The 13,692-nt window shown below is 41.9% G+C and overlaps 1 non-coding gene across 1 annotated transcript; it reads left to right on the forward strand.

Annotated features, from left to right (window-relative positions):
* The first annotated feature begins 6,889 nt into the window (after nt 1-6,889).
* On the forward strand, nt 6,890-6,966 carry trnav-uac. Its single transcript has one exon. It is a non-coding gene; the product is annotated as a tRNA-Val (tRNA).
* The last annotated feature ends 6,726 nt before the right edge of the window (nt 6,967-13,692 follow it).

Consider the following 13,692-nt stretch of genomic DNA (forward strand, 5'->3'; position numbering starts at 1 on the left):
GTGTTCTGTTTAACAATCCCCCAAATAAAGTTGGTCATTCATTTCATCACTGTTTGTGGGACATTGTGGAGTCCTGTAGCTCAGTGGTTAGAGTGCTCGTTTTGCAAGCGAGAGACCTGGGTTCGATTCCCGGAAGGGCAAAACCTTGGGCAAGTTTCCTTACTCCACACGTCTGATAATAATCCCTCAAAAAAAACAATAGTAAATTGGTCATTTCAATCGACGACTGTTTGTGAGATGCTGCTGTGCGCAATTGGCTGCTGCATTTCGCCCACAAATACAGGGTCAATTCACTTTACTGTCTAATCTGTGAAGCACTTTGAAACGTCCAGAAGATGTGAAAAGCGCTATATCAAATGCAAGGATTACTATTATTACTATTATTATATTGCTGTGTGCAATTGGGCTGCCCCATCGTCACTCCACTTCAGAATAAATCCTGTAAAGCGCTTTGAGACATTTTCCCAATGTCAAAGATGCTATACCAAATGATTATTGTATCTTCTTTGAAATAATCCTTCAAAGCCCTGGATGCTGTGGTATAATAACAATAATAATAATAATAATAATAATGATCCTTGCGTTTGATGTCGTGCCTTGTGGAGTCTTGTAGCTCAGAGGTTAGAGCACTCACCTCACAAGCAGGAGACTTGGGTTCCATTCCTGGCAAGGTGAAACCTGGGTAAGTTACCTTACTCCACACACCTGTTTACTTAGCAGTAAGTAGGAATCCGGTTGTTAGTTGATTGGCAGATTGCTTTTCCGGGGGTAATAATTCCTTCAAAAAAATAATAATAATAAATTGGTCATTGAATCCACGACTGTTTGTGAGTCACTGCTGTGCATAATTGTCTGCCACGTTTCGCCCACAAAATATACAGTCAATACAGTATATTCTGTTTAGCGCTTTGAGACGTCCTGAAGATGTAATAAGGTGCTATATCAAATGCAAGCATTATTATTATTATTATTATTATTATTATCAAGTCTTCCAGACGTCTGAAAGAGGTTCACAGAATATACTGTAATATAATATAAAGCAAAGTATTGCAAGGTAATATATTTACCAGCACACATAGCTAATCCCTTTTATAATTGCGTGTTGTGTTATGTTTTTAAAGTGACTGAGATATCATTTAGTGTAAAATGATTGTTGGGATGCAATTCTTTTTATGTTATCAGTAGTGTGCCTGGATTATCCGTGCATGTCCTTTATTGTTATACGGTTCAAATCAGTTGACAAACAAGGATCGAAATATGGTTATAGAGAGACTCAGAGTTCTTGGGTTCAGTATAAACAAAATGCTTGCTGAGCGCTTTACAGGAGAGAATCTGACCTCTGACCTCAAGCTATCATCTATCTCTCTTCACTTTAGTACTATACGTGTACATCAAAGGAGAAAAGGAATTGCAGTAGAAAATGTCAAGTGCCATACTTGTGGGAACTACTGTATCAATCCCATCGCATGAACGATAGGACTAAACAAAGAGGTCATTTTGTACCCAATTTTAGAAAGCATTATGAATTTGTGACTCGTTAGTAAAAACACAGCCACAAATATTGATTACCCTGCATGCAGGACGCTATAGAAATGGAAGTTACTGTAATATTGAAGTGATGCTTCCTCGTTTTAAGTAAATTTTTATCTATGTTTATTTTATTTTACATAGTTATTTAACACTATTTAACATCTGAGTTTAGATCCCCATAAGTCATATTGTAAATGGTCAGGACACACCCAGAGTACTCATACAGTTCTGGTCACAGCAACATAAGTACAGAGGAAAGCAAGAAGGACAGTGAGACTGACCCATGTATTTTTAAGGTACTTGCAACAAAATCATCATTTGTTTAACCACCAATGGTTAAATTAGCCCAAGAGGAACAGCAGTGATTGGGCTTTTTATCTTCCCTTGTACTCAGAACTAATGGCCCAGTATGTAACCATGGTATGCCAACTGCTATTTTGTGCATGGGTTGGCACACCCTCATGACGAAATCCTTGCTCTTTCTTTAGGTGCCCAAAAGTGTTACTTTCTCAGAGGCAAGTCAGATTGGTGCTGCACTTACAAAACAACATTTTTTTAAAAAAAACATAAAACAACAACAACAACAAGATTCCATTTATAAAGCGCCTTTCACGTCAGGAGGACGTCCCAAGGCGCTGCACAGTTGGGTCATGACCCGAGCAGGGAGGAAATGGTCAGGGTGAGGGGAGGGAAGGGAGGGAGCGAGGAGGGGGGAAATGGTCAGGGTGAGGGGAGGGAAGGGAGGGAGCGAGGAGGGGGAAGAGAGTCGAGAGGGGAGCTGAAGGCTCGGTCAAAGAGAAAGGTTTTGAGACCGGCCTTGAAGGAGGAGAGGGAGGAAGCAAGGCGAAGGCACTGGGGGATAGAGTTCCAGAGCCTTGGGGCTGAGAGGCTGAAGGCCCGGCCACCGATGGTAGGGCAATTGGGGCGGGGGACGTGGAGCAGACCGGAGCCGGAGGAACGGAGGGTACGGGCAGGTAGGTAGGGGGATAGTAGGTTGGAGAGGTAGGAGGGAGCAAGGCCGTGAATGGCCTTGTAGGTGAGGATGAGGATCTTGAAATCAATCCTCTGGGAGATGGGGAGCCAGTGGAGGCGAGCGAGGGTGGGAGTGATGTGGTCCCGAAGCCTGGTGCGGGACAGTACACGAGCTGCAGAGTTCTGAATGACCTGCAGCTTGTGGAAGGAGGTGCCGGAAGGCCGGCGAGGAGAGAGTTCCCATAGTCCAGCCTTGAGGTGACAAAGGCGTGAACCAGGGTTTCAGCAGCGTGAGGGGTGAGGTAGTGCCGTAGTCTGGCGATGTTCCGGAGGTAATGGAAGGCGGTGCCAGTTGTGGTGCGGATGTGAGGGAGAAAGGACAGCTCAGGGTCAAACAAAACGCCGAGATTCCTGACTGGCTTTGAGAGGTGGAGAGTGCAGCCTTGGATGCTGATGGTGTCGGCGCCTGAGGTGCGGAGTCGCTGACGCGAACCAATCAGGAGGGCCTCGGTTTTTCGCACGTTAAGCTATATTTCAACAGTGATTTCAGTTTTAATCTTATTCTGAAAGTAATTTTACACCTTGGTGGAACAAAAGGTTCCTGCCGGGATATCCAGCTTGTGTCAGTTCACAACAACGTCACTTTTTGATCTTTCAATGTTGGCTGTTTCTACAACTGTGAAACAGAATTCACCGAATGTTGGACTTATTCACTGACTAATAGAGAACTGGAAGGAGGCTTAGACTGGTGTGAGACAGGTTACTTCTGTCCAACTGATGATGTTCCTGCAACAGTAACAACTCGGTAGCTCTGTATGTGCATTCATTCCAAGGCAGGCAGTCTCCAAATTGGTGGCAAATAGAGGACAAACTACACAACACGCAGATTTAGCTTCATGCCAGACGCACAAAGAACAGAGAAGATTCAAAGAGCGTACAGAACAGGATACAGCCATCTGGACCCTTTTCCGGTGCTCAAGCTCAAGTATGTTCTCTAACTTCAATTCCATGTTCTTTACCCATACTCTTTTTATATTTTCCTCTTCAAATGTTTATTCAATTCCCTTTTAAATTTTGCTGTGGTCCCAGCCATGCAATGCTGGAAGATTGGGAATGTATCAAAGCCTAACTCAATCCATCCCCATGCATTCGCACTTCCCAGCACAGGGCATAGGGTAGCAATTATTGAGGAACGAAACCCCTGGAAGTACTTTTTAAGAACCACAGAAAAAACGTTTTAAAGTTAAGACTAAAATTCAACAACTTGCCAAATTCTGCCACATTTTCTAAAATGCTATGAAAATAGAGTAATTCTAGATCCAGTAGTGAAATGTCTTCCCCATGGTCTTAATGCTTGTGATCACTCAGATTTCTGGAAAATTCTTCAATTCAGCCTTTGTTTGGAATCGGATATTCAAGAACTGCAGAAAAAATGTCTTCCAGATTAAGACTAAATCACAATTTTTGCATGAACTTTAATTTATAGGCAAAATGGTTTCAGAGCAACACCTTACACTTGTATAATTTTTTTGGGAGGGCAAGTGATCTGCCAATCGACTAACAACTGGGTTCCTACTCACCGTTTTTCTCTGCCTGGAAATTGAACCCGGGTCCACTCGCTTGCAAGGCAAGTGTGCTAACCACTGCACTACAGGACTCCACAGAAGATGGAGGGGAAAATATCGGCAAACTAGTCTTTACAGACTAAGGTTTGGTGTAAATTCAGGTGTCAGATGAGGACAGAATCAGGCTAAGGCAAAAACATTTCCTGCAGTTGAATAGCCTAATGATGGTCACTGTCCAGCCTTGGGATGAAGAATGAGCAAGTGGGTGTTGAGTTATCTACCATGATGATTCACAGAACTGGAGGTGAATATATTGAAAGGGGGAAGAGAATTTTTTTAAATCCATGCATTAAAAAAAAGCCCAGTACAGTAGGGTGACCATACGTCCCCAATTTCCAAGGACATTCCCTCGGTGAGGTATTGTGTCCCTGGCCAAATTTGCCCTGTCTTGAATTCAGCAACAAACTGTGGAAGAACAATAACATTCTGAAACAAATACACTCATCAGAAAAATACAGCCATTAATCCTACAAGCTTCTCCAGGACTGCCAGCATCAAGAATTGTGGTAAGTTAATTTTTTTATATATGTGTCCCTGGATTTGGTTTACAAAATATGGTCACCCTATACTACAGGGCAGCATTTGCCAATTCTGTTGATGTGCTTGCCTGTTTTTTTTTGCTATGCACATTCTTTGGCAGTTGTGGTTTATCTCTTAATTAACTGTCATTTAAGCCTGCTGATCGATACTGAATGCAATGTAGTGGGTAAATCTGAGGGTGGTTTTGCAAAGCAACGCCTGAAGGTTAGTATTTACATTCCTTTGTTCAGCCTATTACACTGTGCATTCCGTTGTGGGCAGATTCTCGGTGATTCAGTGGTGGTTTTGTGGGAAATTGTGTTGGGAGGAGCAGTGGTTTGAAACCGAGTGAGTTTTCCTCTCTGTACAGACGTGCATTTTTATTTTTAATCTTGTTTTTCAAATCGCTTTTAAGTCACATTTTTGCCCAATAAAATGCAAAGTAGCTTTCGGAGTGTTTGTGTAAAGACTCAGAGTTTTAACACAGGGTTTCTGACAGCCTTGACATTTGAGCATCACTCCGAGGGCAACCGAGGCATTTGCATTCAAAAATCACGGTACTTTATGCCTTTTCATTCTAAGTATATACGGCATAATGACATCATGCAGGTGTGCAGGTGGAATTTTCACAATACTCCCCCACCCTAATTGATCAGAATGGAAGTAAAGATAGTGCAGTAGCTGTGAATCGATATTCAATAACTTTGCTCCCAGGCACTTTTTCAGTTCTGCTACCATTATTTGAGTAGCGTTCTGTCAGGAAAAAAATAAAAACAGCATGAAAGATTCCACCGATGTTATCAGAAAGGGTTCAATCACGTGCACCTGAAAGTAAAATGCTTCTTTTTCACTACAGATCGGCAGGAGAGCCGTCACTGTCAGATCCACATTGGGACCTTGACTCCATGGTCTAGGTTGCCACACAAGTACAGTGCTGGGGGTGTACTGTGTTGTTATATAGATGATAAATTAAACTGAGGTGCCATCTGCCTGTTCAGGTGGACGCTAATGATCCCAAGGCACTCTTCGAAAAGAGAAGAGAATTTTTATCTCCAATTAAAATTGGTCATTCGCTTCATGGCTATTTGTGGAACATTGCTGTGGGCAAATTGGATGCTGTGTTTGCTACAAATACACAATCACTACACTTTGCAGAAAAAAATCTGTAAAGTTCTTTGACATGTTTCAACATTATAGGTCCTACATTAAATGCAATGGTTATTGTATTAATATTGCTATCATTATTATTGTTATAGATCTGTGGTGCAAATCTGCATTTAACATGTGCTGTATGTGAGTTATCTTTCTACCTTATTGAGTTGTGATATTTTCCCCAAAGTTATGCATCCAGGTATTGCATTTGTTCAGCAGGTTGTGGTTTATCTACTCAGGTATGTCATTCACAAGCAAGCACAGCGAGCCACAGCTTCCGCTGCAGCTTGTTTGATGGTGTGATAATTCTCTCCTGCACACAGAAGGATTTTGGTGGTTCCCACAGCTCCAGTAACTGATAAACAGGCCCAATCTGCTGGCATTTGTTGCTTTATTTGTATGATATTTCCTCTTTGCAATTATCATTTTGGATCATTTGAACATGATGCACGTTTGAACATTATCCACTGCTAATAAATTTGAAACAGAGCTTGCACTGAGGGAATGTGGAAGGAAGGAATAAACTTACTTTGAGAAATTTTCGATAATATTGTACCTTATACGTTGAAACATCTTAAATGGGTATGCAGTAATCCTGTCAAGTGTGATGAATGTATTTTTGGAGTTAAATTTGACAATAACTTGGTGCACATCAAAGTCCCCAAACTGTCATGAAGTTTGCCTTTAATTAGCCAGGTGTCTCACACAGACAGAAATCTAATAATAATCCTTACATTTGATATTGCGCCTTTCACATCAAGAGGACATCTCAAAGCACTTCACAGGATGTAAACATATGGTGACACATATTCATTTTATGCAACTTTCCAGGAGCCGCACAGCTGATGACTGAATCTGACTTGGGCCAAAGAGGTAAAGGGGTCCAGGCTGCTGGAGATAAGCTGTATACCCATTGGAAAGGCTTGAGCTAGAAATCCTCAGAGATATGCTCCTGGCAGTTGTGAAGTTATGCCAGTACTAATCATTAACTAAGTGGAATGTTGACACTCAAGGGCAAACCTAATATTATCCTGATATTACATTTGTAGGAATGCATATCCCCATGTTACAAAGGATCAGGGCACTATTGGAGTCTTGTAGCTCAGTGGTTAGAGCACTCGCCTTACAAGCGAGAGACCTGGGTTCAATTCCCAGAAGAGCGAAACCTTTCCTTACTCTACACACATGATGATAAACCCTCAAGAAAAATACAGTAATAATTTGGTCACTTCAATCCATGACTGTTTGTGGGACACTGCTGTGCGCAATTGGCTGCCGCATTTTGCCCACAAAAATCCAGTCAATTCACTTTCCAGTTTATTCTGTGAAGCACTTTGAGACGTCTAGAAGACGTGAAAAGCGCTATATCAAATTCAAGGATTATTATTATTATTATTGTGGTGTGAACTCTTCTAAGCACATATTGGCCTGCAATTCTGCTACTTGATCAGTGACACAATAAGCAGGGAATTGGGATCAGCATACATAACTTCAATGGAGAAGCAAACATTGACACTAATTCAATGGAAGGTTGAATGCCCTCCTATTGAGTTGTAAATTTCTTTAATTCCATGTATTCAGGGTAACTTGGCATATCCCACACTGGTATTGACTTGTAGGCAATCTTCAACCTCTGCAGAGTGATGGTTCAACTCTGCTTATTCATCAAACTGTGGAGGATATTTTCACAATCCTGAAAGGGCACTCATTTGCGCCTCATACTTTCTGGAATTAGGTAAACAGGATGCATCCTTCCAGAGAGAGAGTGCACATCCCATTCCAAACACAGGAATTTCTAACATGTAGCTGGCATGTACAGAACTCCCAGATTGGTTTGGATTCTCTTAAGTGTGGTGATGGGTTTCCGCATGTGTCAGACACCCGGCAGACCAAAAAAAAAATTGTTTATTGATTCATAGATCCACAGATGGTACTGCTCAGAAGCAGGCCATTTGGCCCATTCAGTCTGGCTGGTGTTTATACTCCACATGAATGCCTCTCCTAGAACCTATCCTTAGTTCCATATCACGGGTTTTTCCCCATATCCCTCAATTTTATTCTACCTTAACCATGTGTCCAGTCCTTTTTTGAATGTGCTGCCCAACAATGGCTGTTTTGACCATTCCAAAAGTGCTTTATAGTTGACTCCCTCCAAATGTACTAGAATTAATGCATTTGTGCCTGCTGCACAACATGAGCATGGGACTCAATATATCTCTGGAGGATGAACAGGAGTTACATGCAAAACTGCATGATGATAGCAGATGCTAGTCCCAAAGACATGATGTTTTGACATGTCCTCCATGGTGGGTGTAGGGTGGGCTAAGTTGTCTCCAGGAACGGCAAGCATGGCAATTAAAGATCAGAACCGAGTTGAACTTCTGTGGTGGTCTCAGTAGCCTGATAGCTGAGCTAGCCAGGTCCACAGTACTCCAGGGCTCTATTCATGATGAACCCATAAGCCTGGTTTGTCAGCAGGACTTGGAAGAGAATTCTTCGCCCTCAGCACCTGATAACCCTGCAAGTCAAAGCAATTCAATGAGGATGCTAATAATAAGATTCTTCAAGAGGTCATGAAGATTTCTCAGCACTAAAGCCTACTATTTTTGGCATTGGTATTGACTCAAATTTTTCCAATACCTGAAAAAAGAATTGATAAAGATTATAGTTTAGTTTATCTGCAGGCTTTGTTCCTTCATGAGGTTTTGTCCCTTTTCATGCCCTTCACGAACCTCTTCAACCGGGTTTCCGTGCTGCCCACAGCAAAGAAACAGCTTTGATCAAAGTAACAAATGACATTTTGCCCATCTGTGACCAGGGCTCCCACTGGTCCTCATCCTCCTTGACCTCTCTGCTGCCTTCAATACCATTGACCACTCTATCCTCCTCCACCGCCACTCCTCTCACCTCAACCTTCATGGTTCTGTCATTGAATGGTTCAGATCCTACCTCTCACAACGTCTCCACTTCATCTCTACAAACAGCTAGTCCTGTAGCTCCCGCACAGTCTCGCACGGCACTCCTCAGGGCTCTATCCTTGGTTATCTCCTCCAATATCTATATGCTCCCTCTTGGTGACATCATCCACAGATATGGGGTCAACTCTATTTCTCTGCCTCCATCCTTGACTCAAGGCAACTGCTGTCCTGACATCAAATCCTGGATGAGAGCTAACTTTCTGCAGTTGAACATCAACAAGACCGAGGCTCTCCTCCACACCTCAGGCACTGACAGCATCACCATCCAAGAATGCACACTCCACCTCACAGAACCAGGACAGAACCTTTGCGTCTTGTTTGACCCTCAACTATCCTATCTGCTCTACATCAGTGCCATGACCCCTCTGCCTACCCCCACCTCCACAACATTGCCGGCTTCGCCACTGTTTCGCACCTCAGTCCACCGAGACCCTCATGGACACATTCATAACATCCAGGCTTGACTATGCAAACTGCCTGTTTGTCGGCATCCTCAACTCCTCGTTCCTTAGGCTGCAGATCATCCAGAACTCTGCAGCCCGTGTCTTCTTCCACACCAGGCTCCGCAGCCATATTACACCCATCATCGCCCAACTCCACTGGCTTCCCATCACACAAAGGATCCAGTTGAAAATCCTGGTCCTCACCTTCAAAGCCCTCCATGACTCGCTCCCCCCTACCTCTGCAACCTACTAACCCCCTACTAACCTGCCTGCTTCCTCTGCTCAGTGTCCTCCAGCTTGCTTCACGTTCGATCTCCCGCCATCCCCCCTCCACCCACCCCAATGCCGATCCCCAGCTCAGGTCTGAAACAGTTATTGTCCAGCGCCTTGGGACGTCCTCCCGACATGAAAGGCAGTATACAAATGTAATTTTGTGGTGGTTGTTGTTTTGTGGACTGTGAGTTTGTGATGCAATATCCAGCTTCCCTAAACTCCTAACAACTCTTTATAAATCAGAATGTGCTGTGTATGCAAGAGTTTATCACAATCCAAGCACGTAGGTGCCACTTACACCCACACTGTTGACTTTGATCCTCAGAAACTCTCTTTTTCCACTGAGACTGGTTGCATATTGAACACGGTGGGTAATTTTTGTTAGGTTATATTGTGTTTCGGTTTTCCCCAATGTTCTCTTCTTGTCTCTGAAGGGTTAGGTAAACTTGTATATTTATAGTCCTAAGAGGTGAGGAGGCCAGCAATACCACATTTCTCCAAAGGTTGTGTGTTCAAACCCATATGGGAACTTGAGTTTACAGTCTAAGTTGCCCCTCTAGTGAAGTACTGGTGGAGTTCTCAATTGTCTTTCACAAGAAATCAAATGACCCTACCATCTTCCCATTACAGGATCAAGCTGTGTTTTGAATGCATCCAGAATCCAGGCCTCAATCATGCTTCTTAGTAACCAATTCCAGTGATTAATTACCTCCAAGTAATGAAATACCTCCTGATGTCTGTTCTGAAATTGTCCTTTACAACTCTGAACCAGTGCTCTCTTGCTCTGCTACCTTGCCATATCTGATAGAATTGTTCTGCATTTACTTCTTCAATTCCATCTAGAATCTTATATACCGCAACAGGGTCTTCTTTGAGGCATCTCCTTTCAAGGCTGAAAGTCATACAATACAATTTATAGTGCAATTTACATTTATAAAGCACCTTTCATTTTGGGAAGACTTCTCAAAGTGCTTTAACCAGCTGTTGTTTATAGCTCATTGTTTTTAACACTAGGGTTCACCTGCCCTCGACAATGACACCAAGAAGTGCATTCCACATCCTAACAGTTCTCTGCAGAAAAATGCTCCTTGTCGTCCCCTTTGCTCCCTTGTAAATATCTTAAATTGATGTCCTATAGCCGATGATTTTAAAAAAATCACTAACCAGTGGAAATAATTTCCCCTATCAATTATTCTACTCTATTAAAACCCTTTATCACTTGAAAGATCGCTATACTTATCCCCTCAACTTTCCTAAATGAAAACAGGCTGAGTTCCTCTAGTCTCTGTCATTCAGCAACCTGCATTTACTGTATATAGTGCTGTTCGTGCGGTGTAACATCTCAGAGTGCTACATAAACCAATATGACGTTCCTATCAAAGCTCTTATGGAGCAAACCATTTCACGCGAGTTGCTTGCGGGAATGTTTTCTAACTGAAACAACTCCTTAATCATCAATCAAAATTCTGCCAGTTCATAACAGGTTCAATATGATAATTGTAATAACAAATGTGTTATGAAATGTCCCAAATGTATCCCTGTTGATATTTTCATTTCAGTTGGACAGTTGGCCTATTGGGACTGTACAAATGCTTGCTGATTTATTTCAAGGTATACATTTCATTATCCCACTTTCTAGTCTTTACTTCTCAAATGCTTTTCCACCTCCCTTTTGAGTGACTTTATGGATGCAGCCTCAATGCCCACTTGTAGTAATGGATTCCAATCACTAAAAATCCTCGAGTGAAAAAAACCACCTTCCAGGTGAAGAAGCCCTTTTCAGAGAGTCTGTATTCTTAGTTTCCAGTTGTGAAATCATGAAACAAATTCCTGATTTACTGATTTATTTGCGTAACTCCTAAAGTCAAGCAATCAACATGTTTTAATCAGATCTTGTTTTTCATAATGCCCCCACTCATTATCTCCCAAGCACTATCTTACGATAAGGATGCCCACATGTTATACCTCCCTTTCCTCCAAAGTTAATTAATACAGGGTATAGAGGGATTATAAAGCACTAGAAACGTTACCCATATATGTCACGTATAAGTGTTTAAATCCTGGTGCATTCTTTTCTGAGTAATTGGAATAATATATTAGTGTGAAAATCGCAGCTAGTTTAAAAGCTATTGACTTTTGAAAAAAATTAGCACTTTCTCCTTAAAACAAATGCGAGAAATAATTGCAAGCAAAATAACAGCAACATGAAGGAGCCTGGATTCTGCGAAAAGAGATGCTGCATAGATTTGTTAATTGATCGGTTATGATTGCAACCTATAGTGACTCCAGGAAAGGATATGACAGTTTTAAGTACCTTGATCTTTGTGTATGCAACAAAAGCAGGTGGGCTAGCTGTGGCATTATTTGTGAGGCAGCTTGCTACAGTGTGGGTGGATTATGCTATGATGGTGTGTGGGCAGCAGCAATTTACTCTCCATGTGACCAAGGGGTGGAGTTCCACTGTAGGTTTAGCTTTGGTTACCAGCAGATGGTCAGTTTTAGCCACTCAGGTGGGCAGATTAGATGTTCAAAGTATTGCAGGGCTGGAGGAGCAGAGTCAAAGAACTTGTTCATCTGCTACATAGCTGAAGAGTCATTCTACAACAACAGAAGCACAGGTAAGGTGTGAGAGAGAGCCATGTGAATATCTAGTCGCATAATGTGTGGAACCCATAAGGATGTGAACAATGTTTCACCAGCCAGTACTTTAAAGTGATTTTGATGTATTAAAATGGTGTTAATATCTTGAGACTCATACAGGAGCTGTCTATGTATAATGCCCACATAATCTACACACAGTAAACTGAGACTAAACTGCAGGGAATGATTTCATTATTTATTCTCTAGATTTAATGCAAGCCAAAATAAGCTCTCTGGCAAGTTTATAGCAACAGATGTCTAAAGTAATTGGTGCATACTTCTGCTGTTCTTCAGATGAAGATGATGAAGATTGAAACACAAATGGATTACTGATGCATTCAGTAAGGTTATTCCTCAAGTTTGGAATGGAATAGACCTATTTCTTTGATCATCACACATACCAACTAAAATTTCGAAGACAGTCCACCGGTATGTATCATATTAAATAAGTGGCTATCGAACTTCTAATTTGTACTCATTCATACCGATCTATTCTGCATCAGTTTAAATGGCATCTACTCCAATTGAATTGAGCAAAATATTTGCCATTTAAGGAAATGAGTTGAGAGCTCGCCTGTTGACTAAACAGCCAGTGCCTTGGTAGAGCCTAAATGGGTATTGCCTTGATACATCCCAAATGCAGCCAATCATAATAATAATCCTAGCATTTGATATAGTGCCTTAACACGTCTTTGAGACATCTCAAAGCACTTCACAGAATAAACTGTAAAATGAATTGACTGTACATTTTGTGGGTGAAACGTGGCAGCCAATTGCACATGGCAGTGTCCCACAAACAGTCATTGATTGATTGACAAAGTTATTATTATTTTGATATATTTATTTAATTTTTTTTGAAGGGGTTATTACCCCCAGAAAACGGATCCGCCAATCGACAAATAGCCAGGTTGCCATTTACTGCTAGGTGAACAGAGGAATGTGGAGTAAGGAAACTTGCCCAAAGTTTCACCCTGCCCAGGAATCGAACCGAGGTCCTCTCACTTGCGAAGCTAGTGCTCTAACCACTAAGCTGCAGGACTCCACTCTTAAATCATAGCAACATGGAGTATGCCATTCAGCCTTTGAGCCTGTTCTGCCATTCTATAAGATTTTGGCTGATCTGTACCTTAACTTCTATTTCCTGCCCTTGCCCCATATCTCTTGATACCCTGATCTAACAAATATATGCCCACCTCAGTCTTGAAAACTTGAACGGCATCCACAGCCTTTTGGGGGAGAAAGTTCCATATTTCCAATACCCTTTGTATGAAAAATTGCCTCTTGATTTCACTCAGTGCCTTGGGACGTCCTCCCGACGTGAAAGGTGCTCTATAAATGCAATCATGTTGTTGTTGTTGTTGTAAATGGCCTAGCTCTAATTTTCAGATTATGCCCCCTTGTTCTGGATTCCCCCACCAGAGTAAATAGTTTCTCTTTATCTACTCTATTGAATCCGTTTATTATTTTAAAAGCTTCAATTAGATCACCCCTCAACCTTATAAACTCAAGGGAGTATACAGACCACGTTTATGCGATCTGTCCTCATAACTTAACCCTTTA

This window comes from Callorhinchus milii, unplaced genomic scaffold (assembly GCF_018977255.1).
Source record: "Callorhinchus milii isolate IMCB2004 unplaced genomic scaffold, IMCB_Cmil_1.0 Scaffold46, whole genome shotgun sequence".
Taxonomy (NCBI): Eukaryota; Metazoa; Chordata; class Chondrichthyes; order Chimaeriformes; family Callorhinchidae; genus Callorhinchus; species Callorhinchus milii.